Genomic DNA, 17,076 nt, shown 5'->3' with positions numbered 1-17,076 from the left:
GGGTTATCTATATTGTGCGTAAGAGTGCCCACCAGAGTGACCTCTCAGCTCCTTTTGGAATCTCTCTGCCACTGAAGCTTATTTCATTCCCTTTCACATCCCCCTTTTGGTCAAGAAGATGTTCTCCATCCCACGATGCTGGGTCTACATTCCTCCCTGGGAGTCATATTCCACGTTGCTAGGGAGATTCACTCCCCTGGGTGTCTGATCCCACATAGCGGGGAGGGCAGTGATTTCACCTTTCAAGTTGGCTTAGGTAGAGAGAGAGGGCCACATCTGAGCAACAAAGAGGCATTCGGGAGACGGCTCTTAGCACAGTTATAGGGAGGCATAATCTCTCCTTTGTAGCAATAGTCTTGACAAGGGCAAGTCCCGTGGTAGAGGGCTCAGCCCATCAAACCACCAGTCCCCTATGTTTGTGAGGACATCAGCAACCATTGAGGTGGGGAAGCTCAATACTCCTGCATTGTCCACCAGCTCCTCAAGGGGCTCTGCATATTTTTTTCATTGTTTTTTTTTTTTAATTAACTTTTCTTTTTAAATCAACTATATAAAAAAAAAATTAAAGAAAACATACAATAAAAAAACATTTCAAACAGACTATAACAAGTCAATAAGAAATAGACTACTAACCTAAGATAACTACTTTACTTCCAACACGTTACTACTCTGCCCCAAGAAAATAACCTAATATAGCAACATTTCTGTGAACTTCTTCCTCCCATACCCACCAGAAATTAACAGACCATAGTCATTCCTGGACATTCCCAAAACATTAAATTTATCCACAATATCTTATCTGTTCTTATTGGGTTATCATTCCCCCTTCCTTAATGGCTCTCTATCACTAGTTCCCCTACATTCTACATTATAAACCATTTGTTTTACATTTTTCAATGTTTACATTAGTGGTAGCTTGTAGTATTTCTCTTTTTGTGCCTGGCTTATTTCGTTCAGCATTATGTCTTCAAGGTTCATCCATGTTGTCATATGTTTCATGACATCTTTCCTTCTTACAGCCGCGTAGTATTCCATCGTGTGTATATACCACATTTTATTTATCCACTCATCTCTTGAAGGACATTTGGGTTGTTTCCATCTTTTGGCAATTGTGAATAAAGCTGCTATGAACATTGGCGTGGAGATATCTGTTCACGTCACTACTTTCAGATCTTCTGGGTATATACCGAGAAGTACAATCACTGGATCAAAGGGTAACTCTATATCTAGTTTTTAAGGAACTGCCAGACTGACTTCCAGAGTGGCTGAACCATTATACAGTCCCACCAACATTGAATAAGAGTTCAATTTCTCCACATCCTCTCCAGCATTTGTAGTTTCCTGTTTGTTTAATGGCAGCCATTCTAATTGGTGTGAGATGGTATCTCATTGTGGTCTTAATTTGTATCTCTCTAATAGCTAGTGAAGCTGAAGATTTTTTCATGTGTTTCTTGGCCATTTGTATTTCCTCTTCAGAGAACTGTCTTTTCATATCTTTTGCCCATTTTATAATTGGGCTGTCTGTACTATTGTCATTGAGTTGTAGGATTTCCTTATTTATGCAAGATATCAGTCCAGTGGCGCAATCAGCGCGTGGTACTTATACAATAGTGCATTTTTTATCTGATGATTGCTCACTTTTTTGTTTTATAATATATTGTGACCATTTTTATACATCATTTTAAATAGCTGCATGATATTCTATCATATTCATGAATGTTAATTTATTTAACATTGTCCTTATTATGGGATATTTAGATTATTTCCAGTTTTTTTACATCCTAGCAGATAAATCTTAGTAAAAATCTTTAATAATTCCTTTGGATTAAATTCTTGGAGTGAAATGGTGGATGTGCTGGTTTGAATCTGTTATGTACCCTGTGAAAGACTATGTTAAAACACTCTTGTGGGGACAGACCTATTGTGGGTGGTATCTTTTGATTATATTGTTTCCATGGAGATGTGACCCACCCAATTATGGATGGGACCTGTTGATTAGATTGTTTCCATAGATGTGACCCTGCCTTTCAAGCTGGGTCTTCATTAGTTTACTGGAGTCCTTAAGAGAACTTGGGGAGAGAGAGAAAGCCCAGAGCTGACACAGACCCAGACACTTGGAGATGCAGACAGAAAGACATTTGGAGATGCTAAGCTAAGAGATGAAGCCCAGAGTTTGTCCTGAAGAAGCTAAGTGAGAACCACAGATGTTTAAAGAGAAAGCCACTGGATTCAGAAGCTGAAAGCAATGCAACCTGGGAACAAAAGACTAGCAGACTCCAGCCACATGCCTTCCCAGCTGACAGAGGTGCTCCCGACGTTATCACCCTTTCTCCAGAGAGGGTATCTACCTCTTGATGCCTTAATTTGGACATTTTCATGACCTTGGAACTGTAAATTTGCAACCTAATAAATCCCCATTGAAAAAGCCAATCCATTTCTGGTATATTGCATTTCGGCAGCTTTAGCAAAACGGAACAATAGAGATATGAAAAGCTTTTGAACTTTTGATATATGTTAACAAATAGCTCTATGGAAAGGTTAAATGAATTTAGATCTCTCAAGATATCACAGTATCTATTTACCCAGACTTCACCAATGTTAAGTTTGATGAGCTTATAAAAAGATCTTTACCTTTGAATTGTATTTCATTATTGTTTTAATTATTGTTCTCTCAATTCAGGGAACATAGTTTTTGGTATTATTTTGTGAAAAAGAAAGGATTTTAACTGTAAAATTTTATTGGTACCGGACTTCTGGAAGATGGCGGTTAGGAGAGACAGGGCAAAAAAGACCTCCGTGAAAAATACTATATGAAAGCCAGAAAGTGACCCAGAACACCAGTTCCAGCGATGCACCAGCTGGACAAGTTCTGCTAAATCCACAACAACCATGCACTTGGTGAAACTGGGAGTTTGCATTCTGAAACGAGTGAGTAAGCCTGCTGAATATCCGGCAGCCATGCTGTGGTGTGGGGAAACTGTGGGTTGGCGTTTGGAGTCAGACTTGTTCTTTTTTAAAAAACCCAAAAGCAGCTGTGGATAGGGCAGCGAGAACCGCACAATGAAGCACGGCAGGAAAGGGCTGTGGGTACATCTCAATATTTGGCATGGACGATAGCCTTTCGTGAACCCGCTGCTAATTATCTCAGAGCGAGGAAGGCAGAGGTTAGCCACAAGGGGAAAGTAACCATGCCCCTTACAATCATCTTCCTGGCGGGCTGGGAATGCTCCTGCCCGGCATTGGCACCACAGCCCAGGGTGACAGGAAGTGTTTCCAGCATCACACGCACATGCCACAATATTGGGTGTGGATAATAGCCTTTCGCACACCCACAGCTAATTGTCCCAGAGCTAGGAAGGCGGAGCTGTGTGAAAAGGGAGAAATTAACACACCCCAAATAGCCATCCTTTCAGCAGGCTGGGAACACCTCTACACGGCCTGGCGGCCCAGAACTTCCCTTGAGGAACAGCGGGCACTTGTGACATAGCACAGCTTTCCCTCAGCAGAGACCCTAGAAGGGCATGGCTTGAAAGAGGGACCCACTCAGAAATCCCAGGGACCATACACCAATACCGAGGACTTGTGGGTCAGTGCAGAGACAATCTGTGGCGAGACTGAACTGAAGGTTTAGATTCTTGCAACAGCCTTAAATCTCCAGGAACACCTGGGAGGTTTGATTATTAAAGCCGCCCTACCTCCCTAACCGCTCAGACACATGCCTCACATTCAGGGCAGACAGCACCAAGAACACACCCAAACTTGGTTCACCAATTGGACCCCCACAAGAATCAGACCCCCGCACACCACAAAGACAATGTTGGGGAGAACTGGCTTGAGGGGAATAGGTGGCTTGCGGACACCACCTGCTGGTTAGTTGGAGAAAGTGTACACCACCAAGCTGTAGGCCTGACAAATTAGAGATTAGTCTTTGAGTTAGCCTCCGTATCCTAAAAGAACCCTGTTCTAGTTTGCTAATGTTGCTGGAATGCAAAACACCAGAGATGGATTGGCTTTTATAAAAGGGGGTTTATTTGGTTACACAGTTACAGTCTTAAGGCCACAGAGTGTCCAAGGTAACACATCAGCAATCGGGTACCTTCACTGGAGGTGTGTGGAAAACCTCTGTTAGCTGGGAAGGCACGCAGCTGGCGTCTGCTCCAAAGTTCTGGGTTCAAAATGGCTTTCTTCCAGGATGTTCCTCTCTAAGCTGCTGTTCCTCAAAATTGTCACTTTCAGTTGCTCTTGGGGCATTTGTCCTCTCTTAGCTTCTCCAGAGCAAAAGTCTGCTTTCAACGGCTGTCTTCAAACTGTCTCCAATCTGCAGCTTCTCTCTCAGCTTCTGTGTATTCTTCAAAGTGTCCCACTTGGCTGTAGCAAGCTTCCTCCTTCTGTCTGAGCTTATATAGTACTCCAGTAATTTAATTTGGACCCACCCTGAATGGGTGGGATAACACTGCCATGGAAATTATCCAATTAGAGTCATCACCCACAGTTGGGTGGGTCACATCTTCATGGAAACACTCAAAGAATTACCATATAATCAACACTGATACATCTGCCCACAGTAGATTACATCAAAGATAATGGCATTTTGGGGGACATAAGACATTCAAACTGGCACAAACCGAGAGTTAAGCAAATGTCAAGAGGCAAAAAAAAAAAAAAGCTTACAAAAAACAAAAAACAGAAAATTTTAAAGCATATGAAAAAACCAGACGATATGGATAACCAAAACCCAAACACCCATATCAAAAGATCAGAGGAGGCGCAGTATGTGGAGCAATTAAGACAAACAGCGAGAGCATAGCACAGGATATAAAGGACATAAGAACACTCTAGAAGAGCATAAAGAAAAAATTGCAAGAGTAAAGAAAGAAATAGATGATCTTACGGAAATTAAAGAAACTGTCGACCAAATTAAAAAGATTCTGGATACTCATAGTACAAGACTAGAGGAAGCTGAACAACAAATCAGCTACCTGGAGGATGACAAAATGGAAAATGAAAGAACAAAAGAAAGAATGGGGAAAAAAATTGAAAAATTCAAAATGGACCTCAGGGATATGATAGATAAAATAAAATGTCCAAATATAAGACTCATTGGTGTCCCAGAAGGGGAAAGGTCTAGAAAATGTATTCAAAGAAATTGTTGGGGAAAATTCCCAAACCTTCTACACAACATAAATACACAAAGCATAAATGCCCAGCTAACTCCAAGTAGAATAAATCCAAATAAACCCACTTAAAGACATATTCTGATCAGACTGTCAAATACTGAAGAGAAGGAGCAAGTTCTGAAAGCAGCAAGAGAAAAGCAATTCACCACATACAAAGGAAACAGCATAAGACCAAGTAGTGACTACTCAGCAGCCACTATGGAGGCGAGAAGGCAGTGGCATGACATATTTAAAATTCTGAGAGAGAAAAATTGCCAACCAGGAATTCTTTATCCACAAAAGCTCTCCTTCAAATTTGAAGGAGAGCTTAAATTTTTCACAGACAAACAATTGCTGAGAGATTTTGGTAAGAGAAGACCTGCCCTACTTCAGATACTAAAGGGAGCCCTACCAACAGAGAAAGAAATAAAGGAGGGATAGATGTGGAGAAAAGTTCAGTACTAAAGAGATTCAATATTGGTTCATTAAAGGACAATAAGAGAGAGAGGGAAAAAATATGTCTGTCAAACATAAACCAAAGGATAGGATGGCTGATTCAAGAAATGTCTTCACAGTAATAATGTTGCGTGTAAATGGATTAAACTCCCCAATTAAAAGATATAGATTGACAGAATGGATCAAAAAATATGAACCATCAACATGTTGCATACAAGAGACTCATCTTAGACACAGGGACACAAAGAAATTGAAAGTGAAAGGATGGAAAAAAATATTTTATGCAAGCTACAGCTAAAAGAAAGCAGGAGTAGCAATATTAATCTCATAAAATAGACTTTAAATGCAAGGATGTTATAAGAGACAAAGAAGGCGACTACATACTAATAAAAGGGGCAATTCAACAAGAAGAAATAACAATCATAAATGTTTATGCACTCAATCATGGTGCCACAAAATACTTGAGACAAACACTGGAAAATCTAAAGGAAGCAATTAATGTTTCCACAATAATTGTGGGAGACTTCAACACATCACTTTCTCCTATAGAGAAATCAACCAGACAGAAGACCAATAAGGAAATTGAAAACCTACACAATCTGATAAATGAATTTGATTGAACAGACATCTATAGAACATTACATCCCAAATCACCAGGGTACACATTCTTCTCTAGTCGTCATGGAACTTTCTCCAGAATAGACCATATGCTGGGACATAAAACAAGCCTCAATAAATTTTAAAAAATTGAAATTATTCAAAGCACAGTCTCTGACCACAATGGAATACAATTAGAAGTCAATAACTATCAGAGACTTAGAAAATTCACAAATACCTGGAGGTTAAACAACACACTCCTCAATAATCAGTGGGTTAAAGAAGGCATAGCAAACAATTGCTAAATGTATAGAAACAAATGAAAATGAGAACACAACATGTCAAAACCTATGGGATGCAGCAAAAGCAGTACGGAGGGGGAATTATATAGTACTAAACACATACATCAAAAAGGAAGAAAGAGCTAAAATCACAGAACTAATGGAGCAACTGAAGAAGCTAGGAAATGAACAGCAAACTAATCCTAAACTAAGTAGAAGAAAAGAAATAACAAGCTTTAAAGCAGAAATAAATGACATAGAGAACAAAAAAAAAAATGGAATAAATAACACTAAGAGCTGGTTCTTTGAGAAGATCAACAAGATTGACAAGCCCCTACCTAGACTGACAAAATCAAAAAGAGAGAGGACCCATATAAACAAAATAATGAATGAGAAAGGTGACATTGCTGCGGATCCCGAAGAAATTTTAAAAATTATAAGAGGATACTATGAACAACTGTATGCCAACAAACTTGATAATGTAGAGGAAATGGACAATTTCCTGGAAACATATGAACAACCTAGACTGACCAGAGAAGAAATAAAGACCACAACCAATGAATCACAAGCAAAGAGATCCAATCAGTCATCAAAAAACTTCCCACAAATAAATGTCCAGGGCCAGATGGCTTTACAGGGGAATTCTACCAAACTTTCCAAAAAGAACTGACACCAAACTTACTTAAACTCTTTCAAAACATTGAAGAAAATGGAACACTACCTAACACATTTAACGAAGCTAACATCAATCTAATACCAAAACGAGGCAAAGATGCCACAAAAATTGAAACCTACAGGCCAATCTCCCTAATAAACATAGATGCGAAAATTCTCAACAAAATACTTGCAAATCGAATCCAAAGACACATTAAAAAATCATACACCATGACCACGTGGGTTTCATTCCAGGCATGCAAGGATGGTTCAACATAAGAAAATCAATCAGTGTAATACAACACATTAACAAATCAAAAGAGAAAATCAAATGATCATCCCAATAGATGCTGAAAAAGTATTAGACAAAATGCAATATTGCTTTTTGATAAAAACACTTCAAAAGGTAGGAATTGAAGGAAACTTCCTCAATATGATAAAGAGCATATATGAAAAACCCACAGCCAGCATAGTACTCAATGGTGAGAGACTGAAAGCCTTACCTCTAAGATCAGGAATGAGACAAGGATGTCCACTGTCACCACTGTTATTCAACATTGTGCTGGAAGTGCTAGCCAGAGCAATCCGGCAAGACAAAGAATTAAAAGGCATCCATATTGGAAAGAAAGAAGTAAAACTGTCATTATCTGCAGGTGATATGATCTTATATCTGGAAAACCCTGAGAAATCGACGATATAGCTACTGGAGCTAATAAACAAATTTAGCAAAGTAGCGGGATACAAGATTAATGCACATAAGTCAGTAATGTTTCTATATGCTAGAAATGAAAGAAGTGAAGAGACACTCAAGAAAAAGATACCATTTTCAATAGCAACTAAAAAAATAAAGTACCTAGGAATAAACTTAACCAAAGATGTAAAAGACCTATACAAAGAAAACTACATAACTCTACTAAAAGAAATAGAAAGGGACCTTAAAAGATGGAAAAATATTCCATGTTAATGGATAGGAAGGCTAAATGTCATTAAGATGTCAATTCTACCCAAACTCATCTACAGATTCAATGTAATCCCAATCAAAATTCCAGCAACCTACTTTGCAGACTTGGAAAAGCTAGTTATCAAATTTGTTTGGAAAGGAAAAATGCCTCAGATTGCTAACAACACTCTAAAAAAGAAAAACGAAGTGGGAGGACTTACACGCCCTGACTTTGAAGCTTACTATAAAGCCACAGTAGTCAAAACAGCATGGTACTGGCACAAAGATAGATATATTGATTGATGGAATCGAATTAAGAATTTAGAGATAGACCCCCAGATCTGTGGCCAACTGATCTTTGGTAAGGTCCCCAAAGCTACTGAACTGGGACACAACAGTGTTTTCAATGAATGGGGCTGGGAAAGTTGGATATCCATATATGAAAGAATGAAAGAGGACCCCTACCTCACACCCTACATAAATATTAACTCACAGTGGATCAAAGACCTCAATATAAAAGACAGTACCATAAAACTCCTAGAAGATAATGCAGGGAGACATCTTCAAGACCTTGTATTAGGTGGCCACTTCCTAGACCTTACACTAAAAGCAGAAGTAACAAAGGGAAAAATAGATAAAAGGAACTTCTCAAGCTTAGAAGTTTCTGTACCTCAAAGAAATTTGTCAAAAAGGCGAAGAGGCAGCCAACTCAATGGGAAAAGATATTTGGAAGCCATGTATCTGACAAAAGACTGATATCTTGCATATGTAAGGAAACCCTGCAACTCAATGACAGTAGTACAGACAGCCGAGTTATAAAATGGGGAAAAGATATGAAGAGACAGTTCTCTGAAGGAGCAGTACAAATGGCCAAGATACACATGAAAAAATGTTCAGCTTCACTAGTTATTAAAGAGATGCAAATTAAGACTACAATGAGATTCCATCTCACACCAATTAGAATGGCTGCCATTAAACAAACAGGAAACTACAAATGCTGGAGAGGGTGTGAAGAAATTGAACTCTTATTCATTGTTGGTGGGATTGTATAATGGTTCAGCAACTCTAGAAGTCAGTCTGGCAGTTCCTTGGAAAACTAGATACGGACTTACCCTTCGATCCAGCAATGGCACTTCTTGGTATGTACCCAGAAGATCTGAAAGCAGTGACGTGAACAGGTATCTGCATGCCAATATTCATAGCAGCTTTATTCACAATTGCCAAGAGATGGAAACAACCCAAATGTCCTTCAACAGATGAGTGGATAAATAAAATGTGGTATATACACACAATGGAATGCTATGTAGCAGTAAGAAGGAATGATGTCCTGAAACATATGACAACATGGATGAACCTTGAAGACATAATGCTAGCGAAATAAGCCAGGCACCAAAAGAGAAATATTACATGCTACCACTAATGTGAAGATTGCTGGGGGAGAATGCAGCGGTATTGGGCTTCACCACCTCGATGGTTGCTGATGTGCTCACAGGCATTGGGGACTGGTGGTTTGATGGGCTGAGCCCTCAATCACAGGAGTTGCCCTTGGGAAGAGTGTTACTGCAAAGGAGAAGCTAGGCCTGCTTATAATTGTGCCTAAGTGTCTCCTCCTGAATGCCTCTTTGTTGCTCAGATGTTGCCCTCTCTCTGTAGCTAAGCAAACTTGGCAGATGGAATCACTGCCTTCCCCCTTCATGGGATCTGACACCCAGGGGTTTAAATACCCCTGGCAATGTGTAATATGACTCCCAGGGAGGAATGTGGACCCAGCATTGTGGAATGTAGAACATCTTCTTGACCAAAAGGGGGATATGAAATGAAATGAAATAAGTTTCAGTGGCTGAGAGATTCAGAAAAGGAGCTGAGAGGTCACTCTGGTGGGCACTCTTATGTACAATATGGATAACCCTCTTTAAGTTCTAATGAATTGGAATAGCTAGCAGTAAGTACCTGAAACTATCAAACTACAACCCAGAACCCTTGAATCTTGAAGACGACTGTATAAAAATGTAGCTTATGAGGGGTGACAGTGTGATTGGGAAAGCCATGTGGATCACATCCCCTTGGTCCAGTGTATGGATGCATGAGTAGGAAAATCGGGGGCAAAAAAAAAAAAAAAAAAAAGTACCCAGTGTTCTTTTTTACTTGAATTGTTCTTTTTCACTTTAATTTTTATTCTTACTACTTTGGTGTATGTGGTAATGAAAATGTTCAAAAATTAATTTTGGTGATGGATGCACAACTATATGGTGGTACTGTGAACAATTGAGTGTACACTTTGTATGACTGCATGATATGTGAATATATCTCAATAAAATTGAATTATTAAAAAAAAGTTGGTGGATCTGGATATCTGGGTGGGGGGGGTATGTAGGTGTGCCAGTTTGAATGTATTGTGTCCCCCAAATGCCATTATCTTTGATGTAGTCTTGTGGGGCAGACGTTTTGGTGCTGATTAGATTTGCTTGGAATGTGCCCCACCCAGCTGTGGGTGATGACTCTGATGAGATATTCCCATGGAGGCCTGGCCCCACCCATTCAGGGTGGGCCTTGATCAGTGGAGCCATATAAATGAGCTGATTCAAAGGGAAGGAACTCAGTGCAGCTGTGAGTGACGTTTTGAAGAGGAGCAAGCTTGCTAGAGAGGAACGTCCTGGGAGAAGGCCATTTTGAGGCCAGAACTTTGGAGCAGACGCCAGCCACGTGCCTTTCCAGCTAACAGAGGTTTTCCGGACGCCATTGGCCATCCACCAGTGAAGGTACCTGATTGCTGATGTGTTACCTTGGATACTTTACGGCCTTAAGACTGTAACTGTGTAGCCAAATAAACCCCCTTTTTATAAAAGCCAGTACATCTCTGGTGTTTTGCATTCTGCAGCATTAGCAAACTAGAACAGTTGGAGTTCTCTGTATGGGTTTTATATTATTTTTGTAACTGTCCTGTAAGTTTTAAGTTACTTCAAAATAAAAAGTTTAAGTAATTAAAAAAAATTTTTATTGGCACCAATAGGGTACGAGTATCTTGGTTGTGGTTAATGAGAGCATTCGGGAGACCTGAGGAGCAATGAGTGCTGAATGTTTCTCAACTGAGAAACCCGATAGCTGAAGTTCAGTGCTACTGCTTCTTCTGCTCCTGAAATTCAAACTGATGGGGACAGAGATGGCAGTTAGTCCCTTGAAGTGAGAGGGGAGCTGTCTACTTCACCTTCAGAGTTGTACTTAGCACCTAGCACAGAGCACAGCACTTGGCACTGGGGATATTCTGCTCTTATGGCTATGGCTTTGGTGCTTGAAGTTCACTGAGGATAGTTTATCTGAAATTTTGAGGCTTTAACCTGGGCAAGAAGATCTCAAAGTCCACCCCTGGGGTTAGAATGGGTGGCATCCATAGGTACCATGTAATCCAGAGCACTCCTGGTTTGCCAGGAGGGTCTTGACATTTATTAATAGCACCCCCAATTTTAGAAGCCCTGCCAATTCCATTTTCCATATGGATTGAGCCAGTTGGACTGAGACTGAAGAGGGAAACAGCTGTGTTTACAGTAGGATGAGGGATTGGGGAAATGGATTTTAATTCTATATGTGGTTAATAATGAACACAAATAACCTCTGTCATAGTTCAATTCTTATAATTGGGTGGCTTGCCAGAGGTTGATTATAGTTAAATCTAAAAGCTGAATTTTATAATGATGCTACCTGGCATTTCTAGGTCCTAGGGGCTGTCTAAAGTTTGTGTGTAACTTTATTTGGAATACTCCATGCTGTTTTTTATTTTTTAATATTATTTAAAAAATTATCATATAGTAAAATTAATTTTTTTGATGAACAGTATCTCCTTTATTTGTGACTTTTGGGGAGCAGGTACTTTTGGGCTCAAAAATATTCAGATGAAATTCATTCTGTTCTGTTGGCTGAATATAATTGCAGTCATTTGGCTATTTTTTTACTTAATTTTTCTGTGTTAAGACCCGTTTTATGTGTGTAGGGTAAAAGAAAAGTGACATTGATTTCTCAATTCAATCATTAATTTATATAAAAATTAGACTCCAAAAATATTAATGAAGAAAAATAGCTTAACATAAGAAAGTAAACACTTATATTTTCATGAAATATAAATCCGTTTAAAGTCAGGATTTCTAGAAGAACTTACTGATTTTTATTAACTTTGTGTTTGGTGAATAGTCCCTTTATGAAATGAATTCTATATACTATATACTTAAAAAGGGTAGAATCAATGTTTGATACTTGAATAAGAACAGTATTCTTATTTGTAGCCCATACTTGGTTCTTTTTGATTGACAGTGGTTTATTAAACTTGGTATTTTATAAAGGTGTATTTTAGCCATTTTGATAAGAAAGGAAGGTTGAGAATTATTTTTCAACATTCTTTTCTACTTTAGCTTTCCAGTTCTAGAAGCACCCAATGTTTGTTTTAGAATGGGTACAGCAATAAATATTTTATTTTGACATAGTATGTCAAAGACAGCAGCTTTTCTCCTACTCTTTTCCTTTTTGTAACTGTTTGAAAAAGCAAATTTATGGCATGGAATTTCCCCAGCTGATTTTGACCTTGAGGTACAATCTGATTTGCTTTGTTAAGTTTTAACTCTATGACACGTCACATCTCTGTCATTTACAAAATTAAACTTCAGAGTAGAGGTATTTTTTTCACACTGGAATTGTGAACAGAATAAATTCCTAGGGAATGATGTTTAAATGAATGTGTAAGTATAGGAATGTTGACTGGGCTAGCTATACCTCCCACATAAATAGCTTGTTAATGTGCAGTGGTCACTGGAGTTGCTATTCGAGCATAATGAACAGGTGGAGAAAGAGGATGAATCCCAGTCCAAAATGGATCTGACAGCTCATCAGGCAGTTTTACTGATCACTAATCCTTTTTGTATGGCAACTTAATTTATCACACAGTTAGACTTTTTAATCTTGTAGGTTTCCAGGTGGAAATTAATTCAGAAATATGTCCAATACCACTGGGTTAAGATACATGCTTAAGCTTTGTGAGGACATTTAGAAATAAGTTATTTTAAATGCATAAAAAAGATTTTCCTAAGAGTCCATTTGTGTTTATCCAAATTCCTCTTAAAATGTTTTAGATGGCAGTAATCATAGCAATAAACTGAGGTTTATTTGTTCATGTAAGAACATTTCTAAATTAAATAGATAAATTGTTGAGTTTAATTCATTGATGAAATAGCTACTAAATATGTTAAATAATCTTGTGAATATAATTTTGTCCTTACATACAGAAAAATTACTGATCTTTAATATGTTTTATAGCATATGTAGTAAGAAATAATGAGCAGAAGAAATTATTTCTTTAAAGTTCAGTTTACATCTTCTGAGTACTTATCAATTCTCTAGACTATTTACAGCTCATTATTTTACATAAAATATCTATTAAAGCAATATTCTTTGACAGCAAAGAACAAACACAGCCTGCTTTTCACAGCTCACATTCTGACTCTGCTTGGAATTTAAAAGGACAAGCTTCATTAAATGGGCTGTGACTTAGGACCTGGATATGGTTTAAAATAGCTTCAAAACCAGAAACACATTTTCTTCACTTTTTTAAGACTTGATTTATAAGTGCATAGAAAGTTAAATTGAATATTGATCCCTGAAAAGCAAATGTGTCCTGTAAAAATGACAGAACAAAAGAACACAAGAGAGGATGATAGAGTGATTGATTGTTCAAAGCCTGGAGACAGGAGCCTCCTCCTTAGATGTCATTTTCTACAGGCTTTTTGTGGTTCTGGAGAGGGTGATGGGTGATGAAGTGTTAGAGGAGATTAGTAACAGCCTGGCATGAGCTGTTACATTTTATAAGATTGAGGAAGGCTGGTAACAAATCATTTCTACAAAAGAATTTGAGGAAGAAGGAATCAGGCACAAGATCAGTAAGATCTATGATACAACTTCAGGAAGGAACACAGGAGAATTTCTTACTGTTTCTCAAATCCTGAAACATCTTCAAAAAGAATTTGTCAGTGAAACATAATTGAGATGACAGAAAACCACAAACTGGCATGACACTGTCATTGATTGGCTATGTTAGACAAACTGTGGCTATTCTTATTGACCAGGCTTATCAAAATATTATCTTCATAATCTAGAGGGGCTCAGTGTTGAATCATCCTGGAAGTCTTCCCAAATCCCCTAAGTCTTTGGCAGTTCTCCCTGGGATGTGTTGCAAACTGGTAACCTTGTCATTTTAGAAGCTGTATTTTTATTTCCACCTTTAAAGGAAGACGGTCACTGAGTCCATGGAGAATCCAATGAAAATGGTCACTGAGTCCATTCCTAGCTGTTGGGAATCAAGCCAAAAGAAAAAAATAAATCTGCAAGGCATTGACTTGCTTTTCCTCTTCTTTCTTTTATGAGCAATGGTTGGATCAAACTTTAGTGGGCATCAGAGACTTACAAAAGCTTATTTAAAATGAGGTTTTCCAACTTCCAGCCCCCCAGAGATGCAGGTTCAGTAGGTCTGATAAGGTAATTGGAAATCTCCAATTAAGAAGCACCCTAATGTTTCCTTGGGAATAATTTCCCTAGACTCTAGGGCTCAGAGCATACCAAAAAAGGCCCATGCACTTGCTCTCTGGTACTCTTTTTCAGACATTTTTGAGACTCTTCAAAGGTATGTTTTAGAAAGATATCTCCACCACCACCCCCCTCTTAAAAATCCTGGGCAATCTGCAAATACTTGTCCTTCACTTGCCTTTCCTTTTCTTTCCTCCTGACTTCCCTTTCTTACTCCTTCCTTTTCTCCCTTCCTTCCTTCTAATGCATGTTGTATTAGAATTTGTGCTTGATTTTTTGCCAGACATTGGAGTCTTTGCTTTGAAGGAGTTATACTCTTTAGGCAGATATGTATATACATAAGCAACTGTAAAATACAAGTCGAATAGGTGGCATTAGAGAACTATAAACCAAATGCCTAGAAAGGAGTCACTATTTGAATGTGGATATCAGGAAAGATTTTACAGGTATGTTGGCAAAGCATTGGAATGAGAGTGGCACTTCAGCAGGCATAGTGCAAGAAATTGTATGAACAAAGGCCCAAGGCTTGTGGATATCTGGCCTGTTCAAGGAATGGTGCATAGGTCCAAGGTTTGTTTGTTTGTGGTCTGTGGAAATATCACTGGACAAGAAATAAGGAGACTGGGGTTCAAATCCTGATATGGACTTGGTGAACTGGGTTTTGGTGACCTTTGATATAAATCCCAAGAGTGTATGCTATTACATGTGATGACTTTTCAGGATTGTGTCTGATTCACCTTCATACCAGGAGCCCATGAATAAATTGGGGGAAACAGTAGAGTTTAGGAATTGTGGCAGGCTGAAAAATGGACCCCTAAAAGGTATCCATGTCTTAATCCTTGAAATCCGTGAATATTATCTTATGTGGCAAAAAGAGGGTCTTTGTGGATGTGATTAAATTAAGGATCATGAGATGGGGAGATTATCTTAGATTATCTGGGTGGGTCCTAAATGCAATCTCATACATCCTAATAAGGAGGCAGAGGGAGATTTGACTACCTGCAGATCAGAAGGTAATGTAAAGATGGAGCAGGGAGAGTTCTGAGGATGCTGGTCTTGAAGAGTAAGGTGATGCTGCCATGAGCCAGGGAATGCTGGGACCCACCAGAGACTGGAAGAGGCAAGCAATGGTTTCTCTCCTAGAGCCTCTGCAGAGAGTGCAGCCCTGATGATGTCTTGGTTTTGGCCAGTGAAACTGATTTTGGACTTCTGGCCTCCAAAACTGTGAGAGAATAAGTGGGTGTTGCTTTAAGCTATATGTCTGTTAATGTTTTTTACTGCAGTCCTAGGAATCTAGTAAAGTAGTTAAGAGGATGAGCTCTGAGGTTAAAAAGACGAGTCTTACTGCCATTGTGACCTTAGACTACTTCCTTAGATCTGTAAATGTTTATTTGGTAGTTTTGTGGAGAAAATGACCTAATGCATGTAAAGTGCTTTGTACAATGTTCAGTTCATGGTAGCTATCAAAAACTACCCAGTAAATGTTAAATATGTTGATAATGGTGATGACAATGATGATGGTAATAGTCGTGGAAAACTATTTTTTAAAAGGGGGCAAAAAATCCCAAATGTATCTTTATACATTTCTGATTTAATCAACTACTGACTGTATTATACTTCTGAATAATTGATAAATTCTCCTACTTACTATTCAAGTAGCAGATAGTAAAACTCCACTAAGAAGCCATTTTGTGAAATATCAAGATCTTGTAACAAAACAAAAAAATCCTTAAATTTGATTTATGTTCATGAGGAAGACAGTAAGAGATCTTGTCTTTTTGGATGAGACTTTTTTTTTTTTTTCATTTTCCTTTGTTTAATTTTTGTTCCTTCTAATAGCCTGCAATTTGGAAGGAAACAACTTTTGAGGCAACTCTAAGTGGAGAAAAAGTATGTTAGAAGTTCATATTGCCTTTCTTTTTTATAAGAGAAAAAATATTGTTCACTGGTTTGTTTTTCCAAATGAGCAATAGGCTATTTACAAATAAGCAGATCTCCAATGCTATGTTTTAAAATGGTAATCCTATCATTGTTTAAAAACTAAATGAAAAAAAATTCATTAAGGCACATTTGATCTGTGAGTTTAAAACAAACTTTCTGATGTAATGACAGATTCATTTTACTTTGTCCCCCCCCCCCCAAAACACATGAGCACTAAAATTGTCAAAGAACACTTAATATTTAGTAAAATGGTAAAGAATAGAATAAAAATTAAAGGAAGGGGAACATTTTCAAAAGGAAATCTTTGGAGATCCATTTTGTTTAAGAGAAACATTCTAAATAGTGAGTGTACACACCTGATACACATAAATACTAATAGCTAACAGGTACTCCAGAAATGAAACAATGGATAGTAAATAAATTAAAGTACTTCAGATTCAAAGGAGGAAACAAAATAATAATTAAAGAATGAAATAACCATTCCCATCAA

General features: G+C 38.2%; 1 protein-coding gene across 6 annotated transcripts in view; it reads left to right on the top strand.

Moving 5' to 3' along the window:
• MACROD2 (mono-ADP ribosylhydrolase 2) overlaps positions 1-17,076 on the top strand; it is a 2,227,780-nt gene that overhangs the window by 125,155 nt on the left and 2,085,549 nt on the right. The gene's annotated exons all lie outside the window — the stretch shown is intronic.

This window comes from Choloepus didactylus, chromosome 19, assembly GCF_015220235.1.
Source record: "Choloepus didactylus isolate mChoDid1 chromosome 19, mChoDid1.pri, whole genome shotgun sequence".
In the NCBI taxonomy this organism is placed as follows: domain Eukaryota; kingdom Metazoa; phylum Chordata; class Mammalia; order Pilosa; family Megalonychidae; genus Choloepus; species Choloepus didactylus.
Note: the sequence above shows the minus strand (reverse complement) of the source record. Positions and strands in the feature narration are given on the sequence as shown.